Raw genomic sequence first — 18,788 nt, forward strand, 5'->3', positions numbered from 1 at the left:
ATTTGAAAATGAAGTTAAAATATTATTTTATAAATGGGGCAATAGTTCCGCTCTCATTAAGCTTTTGATTAAGAATAATAATGACAACAGTAAATAACTTTTGGACTGTTACGAGGTTAGATATAGAATTGCTAATCACTTTATGAGAATTATATGATTTAATACTTAGCAAAACCTTATGAGGTAGGTGTTATTAATATCTCCATTTTATAGACATTGAAACTGAGAACAAGATATATGTAGGTTAGGTAGTAAATTTTCAAGGCTCAAAAATGAGCCAAGACATTTTGATATAGCCAGGACTTCAACATTAGAGCCTCAAACAAAAAGTGAACTATTTTTGAGTATTGGCTTTTGGTGTGGAGTAATTGAATTTTCAACTTTCCTTCCTCTGCTGAACATGTTCAACAAAGGACGTGAAATTTCAAATATATACATAGTGTGTGTGTGTGTGTGTGTGTGTGTGTGCGCGCGCGCGCACATATATGTATAATTTGTCTCTGTCTCTATCTCGGTCTCTATCTCTGTCATCTCTCTATGTCTGCCACTAGAAAGGAGATTTCAAGCGAAGTAGGACCAGGGTAGTCTAAAAACTGGGAAAATAGTTCATCTCTCTTAATCTTTGGCTATAATTTCTGTCTATATTATTCATATTCTCTGTCATATCATTTACTATGTTGTTTCATTATTTTGTATTTCAATTTAAAATTGGTAAATTAAGTAAGTGGTATTTTTAAAATGAGAAATTTTTATGATGGATGGTCTTTTTGATCTATATAAAATCATGAAAAATAATCAAAAATATACTAAGCAATGATTTCAGTGTTCAGAAACTCAATGATTAACTCCTATTTGAACTTGGAACATAAACCTGAAGCCTTATTTCCTAGTTATTTTTAAATCATAGTCATTGCGATATTTATAATCTACAACTTTGCCAATTGCAAAAGATTTACCCAGCAAGATCTGGCTTAACATCCAAGGGACCATGGATTATAATCATGGGATTTTTTTTTTTTTAACTAAATCTATTAGCGTTATATTTCAAGAAACTGAGTACAGCTTGAGATCGAAAAAAACTACTAAATGCAACATGGTCTATATTTGGCGCTAGATGCTCCAGAGCAGAAAGGTTAGATTTGGCATTAATCACTTCTTAGTTTCTTTCCTCCTGTTTGCTTTGCTTTCTTTTCAGTTACTTTTTATAATATCCAGTGTTAGCTCAAAACTAAATTAATGTACTGTAAAATCCCAAATAAATAGCAGGATATCAGAATATATGAGAATGAAGAAAGAGATAATACGTGAACACAGGAAAGATGAAAGATAAAACCTTATAGTTTATGTACCTTAAAATTATATACCCACTTCTTCTGTATTACTTTATATGCATGAACTATTTTTATATGTGTGTGTGGCAGAAGTACTGTTATGTTGGGCACACAATTATATGATTTAGTAGGACTCCATAGCTACATTGACCTACTTCTTAAAAATAATTTAGGCTGTTTCCTAATCTGTCATCTAATGATTTAGAAAATATTTGGCATGTATATTCTCTTATGCCTGTCAAATCACGTGATAATTCCAAGAGCCCAATTCCTTACTGATGAAGGATGAAATGATAAAAACAATTTGTAACAAATTTAAGTTGATAATTTTGTAAAATTTAATTGGGAAAATACAGTGTTTGCAAAGTTAATATTATATTTTCATTTTAATTTTTCAAATAGGTATTCCACAATTGGAAAAAAGTATTTAGAAACTTTTTATTTATATGTTTTATTCAGATTTTATTTTTTAGCAAATGATGTTCAAAATAGGCGATAACTGCAACTCATCTAAAGTAATAATGGATAGGATAAATGAATATTTTGGTATTGCACACATGCAATATATATTGCTTTTAACAGAAATGTCATGTACATACCACAAAACTGACATACAAGAACATATAAAAGATTTTCTGGGTAGACATCAAAAACAAACTTAGCAATGTACAATATTGTTTTATGATTTAATTTTTTTGAAGGAATGCATTATTTTCACTGAGGAACTTATATTTTTATTGGTAAACCAGTATTTTCCTTGTATAGTGCTTATTTATCCTTCTTTTGGGGGGTAGCTTAAAAAAATTCAAAAATATTTAGCTCAATTACAGTCAACTTTATAGTCATTTATATATATATATATATGTTGAACTATAATTTGTTCAGTGTCTGTGATGTATCAGGTACTAGTCTAGAGACTGGGAATACGGCAGGGAGTAATATGAAGTCCCTCCTCTTATTGAACTTAAATTTTAGTAGGGGTGGAGGTGAAGAGCGAGAGAGAGGGAGAGGGCGAGAAAGACAGAGGAGAATGGGCAATAGGAAAGGGGGTGGGACAGAGGAAGTGGAGAAGGGGAAAAGAGGCAACAAACAGATAAACAGCATAGCATAACACGTCAGGTAGTGTATAATGAATATAAACAAAGCAGTAGAAGGGCATAAAGACTGGTGGAAGAAGAGTGCTCAGTATGTTTTGGGTAGGGTGCTTAAGAACAGTTCTTTAGAAGATGTGATATTTGATAAGAGACCTGAGTTAAATGAAGGAACACCCATGTGACTATCTGGGGAAGAATCCTCCAGTCAGAGGTGCTGCAGAAGGAATGAATCTGGTGTGTCAGACAACCCAAGCAAACCAGGCAACACCTAAAGCAAGTTGGTGCTACTAGAAAGAATGAGTGAGGAATAGTGGTAGGAAATAAGGTTGGAGAGGTAGCCAGGGCCCACCATTGAAGGTTGTATAAAGGATTATAGAGTTTGAAGTGTCAAGGGTTGAATGGTTTTGATTGAGACGATAGGGTGATGTGTTTTCTGGCTGCCGTACGTAGAATTGACAATAGAAAAACAGAGAGCCTGTTAGAAAATGAGTTAGAGGCTATTTCTAAGAATCAGATGAGAGATATGGAGGAATGGAATAGAACTCCTCAGCTGTGTTCAACCACTTTTCAAAATTATTATCTTGTTCGCTCATGTCTCACTTTTCATTCTATATTATATAAGGATAATGGAAGAAACCAAGGTTGTGTGGACTCATTTGGGAGCAGTATTATACACTTACCATGTATGTGCATTTTATTTTTCCCGAGGCAACTTATCAATAATAAAAACATGAAAAAATTTGACTACATGAAAATTAAATGTGCTCATTAGCATTTCTATCTTCTCTTTAGATTTACTTCCTGCTACACTATTATCATTTTATATGCTTTCTCCTCCTCATTTGGTTATTGCTTACTGACCTGCATTGAGAGGAGAGACACTCTAGAGTTATACACAGAATTTTATTGTGTACATAGATTGTAAAACTTTTTAATCAGTTCAGACTCTGAGTTATAAGAGACAGAAACCCAATTCAAAATAGCTTAGGAGAATTTATTGGCTTGTATAACCGAGCAGTCCAGGGGGGAAATTCAGTGATGTCAGGATCAAAGGTTTCAACCAGTGATATGGGGGTATTCTCTAACCCTGCATGTTTGTATTCTGGCTAGCTTCTGCAAGGCTTCGTTCTCAGGCAATTTCTCTTTCTCTCTTTTTACCACCTCACCCTCCCTCCTTTCCCACACCCCAAACCAGCAATCTCCAAATTAAAGATGTCAGAACGTGAGTGAGGTTCTTTACTGATAACTCTGGGAAAGGCCACAGTTTGAGTCATATAACCTAATCAATGAGACTAGGAGAGGATGGTGCTGACTCACATGTCTGTACATTTCTTTTCTGGAACTCTCTATAACGGCTGATCATGACCCAGAGGAAAGTTAATGGGGAATCAAAAAGAAATTATGTCCACTTCAGTTGACTTACTTGAAATAAATTTCAGGCTTTCTTGGAAGCTGCCACTCCATATTTTTGGGTTAACGTATGTGAGAAGAGGTAACAAAATGTACCTTATTGTTATTTGGATGAACACATGGTCCTAAATTGGATTCTGTATGGGAGGGAAAATATGCTTAAAAAATAACATTATTATTTCAATTCACAAAATAGGATATTGAGTGGAGAAATACATTAAAGTATTTTTCTTAGTTTGGGATGCTACAACGAAGTACTCTAGACGGGGTGATTTATAAACAACAGAAATGTGTTTCTCACTGTTCTGGAGGGTGGGCTTCTGAGATCAGAGTAGCAGCATGGTCAGGGTCTGGTGAGAGCTCTCTTCTAGGCTGTAGACTGTGACTTTCCACATCATGGAAAGACCTAGGTAGCTCTCTGGCTTCTTTTTATAAGGGCACTACTCTCATTCATGAGGGCTATACCCTCATTGTCTAATTACCTCCCAAAGGCTCCACCTTCAGTTGGGATCACATTGGGATTAGGGTTTCAACATATGAATAGACACAAACATTCAGCCATTGCAGTATTATAACAATGTTAAATTAACTAAAGTTGTTAACTGTCATGTGGTTATATGGGGTAATATCTTTATCTTAGAAAGTAAATACTAAATATTTTATGAGTAAAGAGTCATATATGCAACTGATTATGAAATTGGTCAGAGAAAAAGTTTATATTATACATACATAATTACATCGTATATATATTTATATGGAGATAAATACACACACACGGAGCCAAAAAAATATATACACATTTTAAGAAAGGAAAACTGTATTAAAATTACTCTGATAGTAACCACTTTGAGCACCTCTTTTAATTGCACAAGTCAAATGTGACTTGTATTCATCTTTTGTGATCGGTATATATTAAGTATTACAATTTTATTACATTTTTTTTCCTTTCTTAAAATGTGTGCATATTACTTCTGTCTGTGTGTATGTGTGTGTGTGTGTGTGTGTGTGTGTGTGTGTGTGTAATTATAGATCAAAGGGGCAAAATTTAAAAATTTTAACAGTATTTGAATTAGGGAAAGCTTGTATGGATGCTCTATGTGCTCCTTTTAATCCTACAAATTACCTTTAATTTTGAAATTATTTCCAAATGAAAAGTTAAAAAGGAAAATTAGGCCCAGCAAGACCTAAGATATTTAAATTATCAAATACGACCTGTAATACCACTAAATTTATTTATATATGTATATATATACATATATTATATATGTAATATATACATTTATGATTTTCATTGAGATAGAAAAGCTAAATTTGAAATTTTACATAAAGGTGACATAGCTGATTTGAAAAAGAGTCATATTGAAATTATGAATTGAAAATATAATAATTGAAACTAAGAATTTTTAAATAATTTTAGAAGTAAATTAAACACAAAAGAAGAAGGTTTGACAAGCTGGAAGATAGGACAGAAGAAACAATCATGATTGTAAGATGAAGATATAACAGGAGGGTAAGAGAAGAAAAAGAGGGGAGAATGTACATGCATCTAATTGGAGTTCTAGAAGGACAGGCAAGATAGATGCAGAAGCAGTATTTGATGAGATAATGCCTGAAAACTTTCCAGAACTTATTTAAAATTTTAATCCAAAGATTTAAAGAATCCAAGGAGTCCCCAAAAAGTTAATTAATAAATAAGTAAATAAATAAACAAACAAACCATACTCAGACACATAACAGAAAGATATGCTCCCCTATGAAATTGCAACAACAGAAATACAAGTGGAAAAAGACAGATTTTCTTTAACAGATTAGAACAACATGCAGGGCACCAGTGGAAGCCAGAAGACAGTGAAATGTTATATTCAGTGTATTGAATGAAAATAACCTCTTATCTGTAAATTTATTCTCTGTGGAAATATTAAAACAAAAAAAGAATGGAATAAAACTAGTTTTCAGATTTAAAAAATAATGCCAAACAGAAACTGAATTTATCACCAACAAACCTGCATTAAGAGTTATTTGTGTATGAGGCAAATGATCCCACAGGTTCAGGAAACAATAAAGAGTAAAGATGATAAATGTGCAGATAAATCAAAATGAAATTTGGCTTTATAAAATATTAATGACAATGAATAAATTGAACTGAAAGAACTAAAATATATAACAAAAAAATTACATGAGTTAAGGGGAAATTAAATGAAGTTAAATTGTGGGGTTTTTTTGGTCCTTGAATTGTCTGAGGAGAGATATACTGCTTTTTAAGTTGGAGAATCTAAATAAGGTGAACTCACAAAAAGTGAAAATAGAATGGTGGTTGCCAAGGGTTTGGGGTATGGGGGAAATGGGAAGATCTTGATTAAAAGGTACAAACTTTCAGTTATAATATGAAGTTCTGGGGATGTAATGTACAGTATGGTGACTATAGTTAATAATAATAATAATATATAATATATAACTATAATAATAATATATACATAACTCAATTTATGTAAATTTTTAAAAAATAATCCGTTCACCCATTTCATCCACCCCACCTCTGGCAACCATCAGTCTGTTCTCTGTATTTATGAGCTTAGCTTTTTTGGTTTTTGTATTTTATGTTACACATACAAGAGCAGTCATATGGTATTTGTCTTTCTCTATTTGACTTATTTAATTTAGCATAATGCCCTTGAGCTCTAGCCATGCTGTTGCAAATGGCAAAATTTCATTTTTTTTATGGCTGCATAATGTGAATAATATTCTGTTGTGTAGCTAGATGGATGGATGGATAGATAGATATCACAATTTCTTTATCCATTCATCCACCTATGGATACTTACGTAGGTGGTTTCCATATCTTGCCTATTGTAGGTAATACTTTAGTGAACATGGGGTACATATCTTTCTGAGTTAGTATTTTTGTTTTCTTTGGATAAATACCCTAAGGTAGAATTGCTGGATCATATGGTAGTTCTATTTTTATTTTTCTGAGGAACCTCCATACTGTAATCCAGAGTGGCTGCACCAATTTACATTCCCCCCTAATAGTGCACAAGGGTTCCCTTTTCTCCACATCCTCACCAATACTTGTTATTTCTTGTTATTTTGGATAATAGCCATTCAAATAGGTGTGAGGTGATATCTCATTGTGGTTTCAATTTGCATTTCCCTGATGATTAATTATATTAAGCATCTTTTTATGTACCTGTTGGCCATCTGTATGTCTTCTTTGGGAAAATGTCTATTCAGATCCTTTGTCCATTTTTTAAATAGGATTGTTCATTTTTTGCTGTTGCATTTTATGAGTTATTTATATATTTTGGATATTAATTCTCAGAAATAATGATTTGCAAGTATTTTCTCCCAATCAGGAGGTTGCCTTTTCATTTTTTTGTTGATTTCCTTTGCTATGCTGAAGGATTGTTTTCTTTTTAATTAAAGTATAATTGACATACAATATTATATTAGGTTCAGGTGTACAACATAGCGGTTTGACATTTATATACTTTATTATGTGATCACCATGCACCATGATGTTTAATAACCATCTGTCACCACACAAAGTTATTATGATATTATTGACTCTATTCCCTATGCTGTACATTATATCTACATGACTTATTAATTTTACAACTGAAATCAACTGAAGTCTGTACCACTTATTCCCCTTCACCTTTGTCACTTCCCCATCCTTACTTCTCTGGCTTATTTTACTTAGCATAACATCCTCTGGTTATATCCATGTTATTTATTGCAAATGGTAAGATTTCATTCTTTTTTATTGTGGACTAATAGTCCATATTGTGTGTGTGTGTGTGTGTCTGTGTGTCTGTGTTTGTGTGTGTATGTATAGCATTTTTTAATCCATTCATCTATGAATGGATACCTAGGTTGCTTCCATATTTTGGCTATTGCAAATAATGCTTCAGTGAACATAGGAGTGCATATATCTTTCCAAATTAGTGTTTTTGTTTTCCTTGGATAAATACTCAGAAGTGGAATTGCAAGGTTGTATTGTAGTTCCAGTTTTAATTTTTTGTTTGATGAAATCCCACTTGTTTATTTTTGCTTTTGTTGCTTTTGTTTTTGATATCAGATTTTAAAAAGTCATTGACAAGACCAAGGAACTTATTGCTGGTTTTTTTTTTCTAGGAGTTTTATGGTTTTATGTCTTACATTCAAGTCTTTAATCCATTTTGAGTTAATTTTTGTGTGTTGTGTAAGTAGTGTTCCAGTTTCATTCTTTTGCATCTGACTGTCCAATTTTCCTAACGCCATGATTGAAAAGACTGTCCTTTTTCCATTGTATGTTCTTGGTTCTTTTGTTGTCATAAATTAATTGATCATATATGCATGGGTTTATTTCTGGGCTCTGTATTATGTTCCATTAATCTATGTGTCTGGTTTTATGCCAATACCATACTATTTTGATTAGTATAGCTTTGTAATATAGTTGGATATCAGGAAGCCTGAAGCCTCCAGCTTTATTCTTCATTCTCAAGATTGTTTTTGGCTGTTTGGGGTCTTTTGTGTTCCGTTCAAAATGTAGGATAATTTATTCTGTTCTGTGAAAAATGGCTTTGGAATTTTGATATGGGTTACATTGAATCTGTTTATTGCTTTGGGTAGTATGGACATTTAAACAATATCATTTCTTCCAATCCATACCATGAAATTTTTATTTTTCCATTCATTTGTGTCTTCTTTCAATAATGTCTTACAGTTTTCAATATACAGGTTTTTCACCTTCTTGGTGAAATTTATTCTTAGATATTTTATTCTTTTTGATGTAATTAAAAATGTTTTTTTTTTTAATTTCTCTCTTTCATAGTTCCTTATTAGTGTATAGAAATGCAACAGATTTTTGTGTGTTGTTATTGTACCCTGCAACTTTACTGAATTCATTCATTATAATGAATGAGTTCTGGGAATGTAATGTACAGTATGGTGACTATAGTTAACAGTCCTATTTATATACTTGAAAGTTGCTGAGAGAGTATATTTTAAATGTTCTCACCATACACATACCAAAAATGATAATTATGTGAGTTGATGGAGGTATTAACTATAACACTAATTATGGTAATTATTTTGCAGTATACAGATGTGTAAAATCATCTTAAATTTACACAAGGGTATATGTCAATTATACCCCAAAAAAGCTGGAAAAAATTTATTTGTGATAAAACATTAGATTTTATTCACATAATATACCTAAATAGGTTAGTTTAAAAATAGTGCAAACAATAGACCTAAAAAATGTACCATTTAACTGTAAGTGCAGTTCTACTATAGTTTTAGTTTATTTGTCTGTGAATTTTATTTTCTTTCTCCCTCACTTCCTCCAAGTATATGCAAATGCATTAAGCAACGTCCCAATATAATGATCTGGTAGAGTAATTAACGTGCTCAATGCTGCAATATCTTGGATTTATCATGGCCTGATTTTCTTCTTCATTCGTGGAAAAGCCAGGACACCATTACTTTTGACATTTCTGTGGTGATCTTACTAAACTAACTCTCCCCTCAGAATAATTTAGAATACATTTTTGCCTACCTGTTTTCTACATTTTACAGAGAAAGGCATAGGGCATATGTTGAAGTCCACATCTCAACCCCTAAACCACCTTTTAGTAACTGACTTAGCTTAATTTAAATAATTTTACCTAAAAGATTGACGGACTCTTCCTGACTATGATCAACATGTTAATGGATTTAATTTAACTTTTTAATTTAAGCATAAGTAGATGCCTGCTTATAGAAAGATTAAGGGTATTTTTAAGATCTGAATCCAGGTTGGATCTCCCAATCCAAAAGAACTCTTAAGGACTCTGGTCTTTTGATGACTCTAGTGTAAGAGGCCAGATAAAATTCCCCTCCCATGTGAAGCATTCAGTTTGTTTGTTCACCTGGTTAAGGCAGAAAGAGAAAACAGTTCTCTGCTTAGCCCATTTGGATTCTGTCATTTGGAATTTTTTTATTTGGGTCTGTCTCTTTGTGGAAGGTGGTTTCTAGTCCTATTTCTGTCAATCAATAATTGAGAAAATAATTGATTTACTAATAATTATCACACTGACAATTGAAATAACTATGCATCTAATGAATGCACAGAAAGTTAGTCTACCTAGCAAAAAATATCCTTTCTTTGCAGACTTGTCAAAGCCCAGGTCACCTGTAGTCACTCAGACTTTCTTCATCATTATTTCTCTTTGCCAGGGAAAAGTGCCCTTATGTCTTTCGATTGCATTTCTTAAGACCTGAAGTGTGTTCTCATACACCCATTAAGAGTAACATGGCTTTTTCATTAAGTTAAAGTCCTTAGTGAGATCATTTCCTATTATGAGCACACTGACTAGGAGATCGGAGGGTCATAAGCCTTCACAAAAAATATGTTGTAGACAATATTAGCCAGATGTGATTTTGAACTGAACTTAGCAGTGGACATTTTAAAATACTCCCTACTCATGTATATATACATGTTGCTTGGCATTGGTTTCCAGATTTAAAATGTGGAAGAAAAATTTTTTTTGAAAAGAAGTTTGGGGAAAATTGGCTTAGATGCTGAGGAATCTAAGAGTTCCTTGGGAGGAGAGAGAAAATTGCTCAAATGACATCTTTGCCCTATAATAATATATCCTGGCTTCCTACCAGCACCAGACTCAGTATGTCACCGTGACTGAGCAAAAACAATTTTATTTTTAATTGTGTGAACATCATAAGCTAATTGGTATATTGCCAATGTGTTCTTTGATAAGTATGGATGTTCACTGACTCCTCCAATGAAGACAAGATTTGTGCCAAGAGTTGATGTGTCACTTGTGGTTACCAAATTAATTGTTTGTGTGGAATCAAATTATAGGTTTACTTTGTTGATTTTTATATGCGAAAATATTTTAATCTAGTAGTGATTTATTTATACTTTTAAATTGTCATTTTTACTAGGAATCCATATTTTATCTTGGTTTGCATGCAAATAGGACACATTTTTATATGGACACACTTTTTTTTTTAGTATGATAATGCTGGTACCTTGGGCTGCTGAAATGTTTTGCTACATTTATAATGACTAAATTAATGCTTCTATTTTGTATTTTAAAGCCCTTCAAGATTCTGGACCTCCCCTTTCTCACAAATAAAGGTCATAAGAGATATTTTATATAAATTATATGACTATATAACCTCATATCTTAATAAAAGTCTTATATTTATATAAATAGGTTGTTATTATTGACTGTCCATTTCTAATTAGAGAGCTGTTTCATGACTCAATTCAGTGTGCCTGTTGCATGGCAAAATATCTCCAGGATAGGAATATTAATAAATTATATCTCTTAAACATTATTAAAATAAATCATGCATATTTAGTAAGAACTGTTATAATGATGTATATCCATTGATTTTTGAAACTTAATTGAACTATTAGTTCAAGGCTTTACTGTGTTTCCCAGAAAATAAGACCTAGCCAGACCATCAGCTCTAATGCATCTTTTGTAGCAAAAATTAATATAAGACCAGATCTTGGTCTTATATTATAGTAAAATAAGACTGAGTCTTATATTTATTTTTGCTCCAAAAGACGCATTACAGCTGATGGTCCGGCTAGGTCTTATTCTTGGGGAAACACAATACTAATGAAAAAGCTTTAAAAATGAAATGCTTGTTCTGTATAATAAAAGCCAGAAAATAATAATCCATTATTTTTGTTCCATATGAACCCATATTTAAAATCCCCATTTAACATCATAGAAGTATAAATCCAACTACTATGAAGAGGTTCCTAGAATAGTTGCTAATCTAGATACAAACCGAAGTTAGAATTTTTTTCTTTGTTGTGTTTATATGTCTGCAGGAAACACCAAACTTTTTCAGTCTTGGTGGGATTCTTTCGGAGTACATTACTCAGTGGCCTGTGGCATGATATTTGGTTTTCTGTGACAAAGGGAGAATGAGTAATAGCAGCTACCACTAACTTCATCATCCCCTACCTTCTATTTATTTTTCTTTATGGGCTTGCAGGGAGATCTTGACGGTTTGTCATATTTTCTACCTGGAAAAATGGAGGGGAAGTGGCACCTTACCTAGCTCAGAAAAGTTTTATGAGATTAAAATGAGATTTTTGTATCTCGAAAGCTTACACTGATATAATGCTTTGTAATTACTATGAAATTCAAAATGTCTTTCCTCCCCCCTTTTTCCTTCTGTTGCTAAACATAATCTAATTTTTGCTCTGTAACTTGAGCAGAATTACTGGTCCCTGCAGACCTGATTTCACAGCCTTCCTGTTTACTTCTAAGGCAACAGGTTTACGCTGATCTTTTGAAAATGTAATGATAGTTTTGTTTCCACACAGGTAGAGAAGATGTACCATTGACTTAACATGATAAAATGTATTTTGATGCTTTTCTATCCGCCATATCATATTTTAATATGGTATCTGTTATATCATATTTTAAATATTTGATCTATTAAAAAATGTACGTGTTTTTCAATACCTAGTCCTTCACATATTTACATAACTCCCCATAGCATGAGAAATATAAAACAATTGACCAGGATTTTCTTTCACATTTAATCAGGCCTTGAAAATAAAACCAATAAAATTCTGCTGAATTTCTAGCTCAATTGTGCTTTTACCAAGATTATGAGAACTGACAGAGATAGATGGAAGGGTGGGAGAGCTAGCTATTTGGTCCAAAAGATGCCATACCAACCTCTTTAGAACTTTTTTATTTCCTGGGAGGAAATGGTAAAGAATGCTTTATGCACACCTAAAATATGAAAATGCATGTGTAACAAGAATAACAAAAACTAAATGAGGATGGGCATTTCATTCACAAAAACTTTTCCCCTAAGATTCTTGCATAGCTCAGTGCTTCCTGACCCGTAATAGGCAATGGAAAAATAATTATTGCATATAAGACAGTCCTGCTATTATCACTTAAAGTATGACTTAAAATATTTTGACATAACATTTGCTATGTAAAGAAGAGTAGTATCTGACCTTTATTTTATTTCTGCCTGTGAGTCACTCAGCATGACCATACTGGCACGTGTCCTTACTGCAAGTTTTGTCTCTCTCCAACTGATACTTCCAAACCCTGTGCAGGGCAGGTTGGACATGCCCAGGGGTTATTGACCCCAGGAAAATATCCTTAGCTAATAACCTATTAAAGTTGGAGGTAAATACTAATATCTATGCTCATTGCTCCCTAGGTAGAACAAATCTGAGTTATAGTCTATGTTGTCTCCCAGCATTCCCTCGCAAGACAGTTGCCTAAAGTAGTAACCCAGTCACAGACACACCCTTTATTGGCTTACAGCCTTCTTTATCTCACTTCTGCATTCCCTTATTGGTGCTTTCTGAGTACAGCTCCCAAATAAACTATTTGCTCTCAAAGCCTCCTTATGAGGTCTGATTCTGGGGGAATCCAAACTAACATAAGCGCCATCCACAAAATTCTGAGGATACTAATAAGGGAAAAATCATAGCACAGATACTAAAGGGATACACTAGTCAGATTTTCTTTTATCAATTTTCATTTGGTGTCAATCCTCTGAGACTTGGTAATGTAACTAGTCCATTTTCCTAGACCACAGGATTGAGTGGGGTGGATATTTTAGGATGAGAGGAATAAACAAATAGAACAGCTCCAATTATTTCACTGTGAAGCGCTATAGACATTTAGAAGGCTACATAAATAGTGTGTGTGTGTGTGTGTGTGTGTGTGTGTGTGTGTGTCAGAAAATGGACTGAAACACCTGGGCTGTTCCAGCATTGATCCAAACATAAATGACCATTGCGGACAACATTAGAGTGTCCAGATAATCAGCTCAGCTACCTGGGATGGCAGTCAAACAGACAAAGGAATGGACAAGTCAGCTTTAAAGGGAAGGATGTGCTAATAGGACTCAGCCTGCCTCCAGTTCCTCCAGGAGTGAGGGCAAAAGCCAGGGTGATTTCAACTCTTTCAACATGGTACAGTCACATTGTTCCTGGGGGTGATTTGAGAACACATTTAAAAGCATGTGAACCTTCTAAGCACCAAACCAAGAGGGTCTGTGCACTTCTTACAACCTTAGTTAAGAAGCCTACCCTTGTATTTGAATTTCAAACCAAAGCCTTTTATGTTATCCTGGAATAACATCATCACAATATTAGGTGTATATATTTCATATTTGCAATCTAGTATGTATAGGAATTCCTTTAAAACATCAAAAGTCAGAGTGTGTTACTTACCTTGACTCTTAGCTTGTCAGGGACAGTAACAGGTGTCCGTTTTCTACTTCTGTTACCTGCGCCTGCTAACCCGTAGACATGCGTGAATGCATCTCCATCCACGTTGGCCAGACTGGTGTCCAGATCAGCAATGCCTGCTGGGAGCTCTACTGCCTGGAACATGGCATCCAGCCCAATGGCCAGATGCCAAGTGACAAGACCATTGGAGGAGGAGATGACTCCTTCAACACCTTCTTGAGTGAGACAGACGCTGGCAAGCATGTGCCCAAGGCAGTGTTTGTAGACCTGGAACCCACGGTCATTGATGAAGTTCGCACTGGCACCTACCGCCAGCTCTTCCACCCCAAGCAGCTCATCACAGGCAAGGAAGATGCTGCCAATAACTATGCCAGGGGCATTACACCATTGGCAAGGAGATCATTGACCTTGTTTGTCTTGGACCGAATTCGGAAGCTGGCTGACCAGTGCACAGGTCTTCAGGGCTTCCTGGTTTTCCACAGCTTTGGCGGGGGAACTGGTCTGGGTTCACCTCCCTGCTGATGGAATGTCTCTCTGTGGATTATGGCAAGAAATCCAAGCTGTAGTTCTCCATTTACCCAGCCCCCAGGTTTCCACAGCTGCAGTTGAGCCTTACAACTCCATCCTCACCACCCATACTACCCTGGAACACTGATTGTGCCTTCATGGTTGACAATGAAGCCATATACAACATCTGTCATAGAAACCTTGACATTGAGTGCCCAACCTACACTAACCTTAACTGCCTTATTAGCTAGATTGTGTCCTCCATCACTCCTTCCCTCAGATTTGATGGAGCCCTGAATGTTGACCTGACCGAATTCCAAATCAACCTGAAATTCGCATGCACTTCCCTCTGGCCACATATGCCCCTGTCATCTCTACTGAGAAAGTTTACCATGAGCAGCTTTCTGTAGCAGAGATCGCCAATGCGTGCTTTGAGCCAGCCAACCAGATGGTGAAATGTGACCCTCGCCATGATAAACACATGGCTTGCTGCCTGTTTTATTATTGTGACGTGGTTCCCAAAGATGTCAACGCCACCATTGCCACCATCAAGACCAAGCGCAGCATCCAGTTTGTGGACTGGTGCCCCACTGGCTTCAAAGTTGGCATTAATTACCAGCCTCCTACTGTGGTACCTAATGGAGACCTGGCCAAAATATAGCGAGCTGTGTGTGTGCTGAGCATCACAACAGCTATTGATGAGGCCTGGGCACGCATGGACCACAAGTTTGACCTGATGTATGCCAAGCGTGCCTTTGTTCACTAGTACGTGGGTGAGGGCATGGAAGAAGGAGAGTTTTCTGAGGCTCGTGAGGACATGGCTGCCCTTGAGAAGGATTATAAGGAGGTTGGTGTCGATTCTGTTGAAGGAGAAGGTGAAGAAGAAGGTGCGGAATACCAATTACCATTCCTTTTAGCCCCGCAACAGGTCATACTCGGAACTTCAGCTTCAAGCTGACAGGCATTAAAGCCTTCTGGATAGATTGTCTTTGCTTTTACCTGTGATCATGTCTGTCTTTTTAATGTGTGCCTACTAGCTTTTTTCCCTCATGTCTCAAAGTAAAGGCATTGAGGAAAAAAGAAAGTCAGATAATTAAGGATAAGTTTCGTCACAGCAATTACAGTAAAATATATCAATGCATCTTACGATGTTTTTGCAAAAGGTTGGTTGCTGCTTCTTACGCATGAAGAAATGATAGGATATTTTTTTCTCTAAGCAAAGTGCATAAGTTAAATCCTGAGATGATTTCATTTGAAAAATGGGAAAATGTATGTCAGAATTCCCACAACGTGAGTTTTCACATTGCAAATAGTCTCAATTCCAACATAAAGACCACAAATGCATTATTGGAAGCAGAATAAAACTGGCTAAAAGTATTGTGAGGATACTCATCACTAGTTGATCAGTAGTTCTATCCGATACCAAAATTATTACACTATGTATTTGATTTGTTTGCAACTTTAATATTCTGATACTTACATTAAGAAAAAAATACAGCTGCAACTCAAATAGTAGCAGACGTTTGTACAAGTTTCATTCCCTAAGCAAATCTAGATATAAAATAGGATTTTCTTCTTATTGTTTTTGAGACAAATGAATGAGTCATTCACTGTTGGTTCCACTCTCCAAATTGGTCCTTATCCTATTCAATTTATGTTTAGGAGGGGTGAAAAAAAATCCAATTTACGTTTTTGCAGCGATTTTCTATAGAAGATAGGTATTTTTTAAAAATATTCGTTAAGATTTCATAATTATTTAAGTTTAATATTTGTTAATCTTAATTATCCAATTTGGGTTCAGAAATGTAAGCCAACTGTAGTCCTTGGCCAAGGAGAGGAAACAAATTCCTTCTCCTACCTCCTGGATTCCCTGAGGTGCCTGGGCTTTCCGCCAGCCTCCCTGGGAGACATGCTCAGCTGCCCTGGCCTGCAGACTCCTGTCTGCATGGAAGCTGAGGAAAGTCTCTCTGACAGGCTGAAAATCAGCCGCAGAAAGCCAGCTGCAAACAGGACAGCGGGGTCCCTGGGAAGCTGGGAGGCTCTAGCCTGTTGGAGCCTGCAGGATGCCATTTCCTGTCAGGAACACCTTTTTTTCTTTCTTTCTTTCTTTCTTTCTTTCTTTCTTTCTTTCTTTCTTTCTTTCTTTCTTTCTTTCTTTCTTTCTTTCTTTCTTTCTTTCTTTCTTTCTTTCTTTCCTTCCCTCCTTCCTTCCCTCCCTCCCTCCCTCCCTCCCTCCCTCCCTCCCTCCCTCCCTTCCTTTTGTTTTTTTGTCACTTGGCTCTCAAAGGAGCTTGAGCCACTTCTTATAGCTGTGAGGAAGAAGGATGACTTCCAGAGCTGCCTTAGGTGGGTCAAACAGGCATTAGAGAATTCAGCATTAAATGCCATTGCCTTGTTCTGTGATGGGTTTTAGGGTTCTTTGTGAGGAATAATAATGGTTAGGGCAAACTGAAAATTGACCTTCTTTTGCTCATGTTGTCTGTTTGGAGAATATTAGAGGGAAGCTGTCATTAATCCCCATGCCCTTGATCTCATTTCTACAATAGGCAGGTCTGCATGCAAACATTTCTAAAGTCTTCTGACCTAATGGTCTGGACATGGTACTCATGCACAAATGTAGCAAAAGCTTGAAATGGTTTTCAGTGATTAAATGCCCATGCAAAGATACAAGTGATGATAATGTTTCTATAAACAGTGTCCACTGTAATTAAAAAATAGAAGAGCACAGAGAATCTCTATAAGCCGTACATTGAACTTTCTAAGAATCCTCTTACAAGAATAATACCACTAGCCTAATAACTTTTTGACATGAAGGACAAAAAAAAAAACACACAAAAAAAACCATATTCTCCTTAGTTGGAACTCAAATGAAACTAATCTCCTTATCATTTGAAGGAGGGGCATAAAGAAACATAATACATACAAGGTTTGTAATCCCTCAGATATAGGTACTTTGTCATACACAAAAAGTCTTTTAATGATTAATGATACTGGCTTATGCCACCGAGTGTTTACTATGTGCCAAAGCCATATGCTCACCCTTTGTTATAGTCACCATCGGATCCCAACAGGCTATAGTGTGGATGCATTAGATCCATTTTCAGATGAAAACATTGTGGCTCAATAGTAAGTGACTTCGTTACTTACATGCCTTAGGTTTCATACTTTGCACCCAAATCTGTGAGAATCCTGTGTTGGCATGATTAATTACTGTCTTATGTTGCTTGTCTTCTCCTTTTTTTTTTTTTTTTTTAAAAAGGTGTACAACATGATTTAATATATGTATACATTGTGAAATGATTACCATTATCAAGTTAATTAACACATCCTTCACTTCACATTGAGACCATGTTTTTTGTGTGTGATGAGAACATTTAAGACCTATGAAATTTGAGTTATACAATACGGTGTTATTAACTATAGTGACCATGCTGTACATTAGATCCCCAGAGCTTATTCATCTTATAACAAAAAGATTATACCCTTTGGATTGTCTTATTTTTGAAGCACAGTAATACCTGCCTTATCCAGTTAGGTTGAAGAGTGTTCTGATATTATGAATGGTTTAAGTGTTTTTTAATTTATACAATTCATATCTTGGGCTATGTTTAAAGACAGTCTATTGTCCTCTAGATCTAGGCTTCACACTTTCCACTATTATTTCTTTGTTCTTCCTTCCCCTAATGCATTTGAGCATAAAAACATTTTCAAAACACTTTAAGTAATGTTTTCTGTATAGATTATAAACTGATGTTATTTGGCTATATTTTTAGAAAACAGCATATTTTTTTAAAAAAATCAGTTGAAAACATTTAAATGGAAAAATGAGAATCAAGCAATTCAGGAAGGGGCATTATACCTGTGTAATGACTCTTGAAGAATAGCATTCACCGAAGGTTTGCTTTATACATTAAAATGAAGATTTATAACTTTAGATCCATCAATCACCATAAAACATAATCCTTATTTTCAAATATCTTAAACAAAACATAAAGTCACATCTTTTTAATGAATTTTGTTAATTGGGGCAGAAACAAAATCATTACAAAGATGGAAAAGAAAAATGAACCCAGGTCGAAAAGTTAGTATGCATTAAAAATACAGAAAAAGCTAAAATATAAGAATAAAATTAAGCCAAGACCTTCATATTACTTTTTTTAAAGGGAAAAAAAAAAGACTGCTTTTTTGCAGCAGTTTTAAGTTTACAAC

General features: G+C 34.9%; 1 protein-coding gene and 1 pseudogene across 13 annotated transcripts in view; both read left to right on the forward strand.

Annotated features, from left to right (window-relative positions):
* The window catches only part of B3GALT1 (beta-1,3-galactosyltransferase 1), a 520,641-nt gene that overhangs the window by 12,838 nt on the left and 489,015 nt on the right, over positions 1 to 18,788 (forward strand). The window lies entirely within an intron of this gene.
* LOC141567911 (tubulin alpha-1B chain pseudogene) lies at positions 14,133 to 15,537 on the forward strand (annotated as a pseudogene).

The sequence above is a fragment of the Rhinolophus sinicus genome, linkage group LG01 (assembly GCF_036562045.2).
Source record: "Rhinolophus sinicus isolate RSC01 linkage group LG01, ASM3656204v1, whole genome shotgun sequence".
Classification (NCBI taxonomy): domain Eukaryota; kingdom Metazoa; phylum Chordata; class Mammalia; order Chiroptera; family Rhinolophidae; genus Rhinolophus; species Rhinolophus sinicus.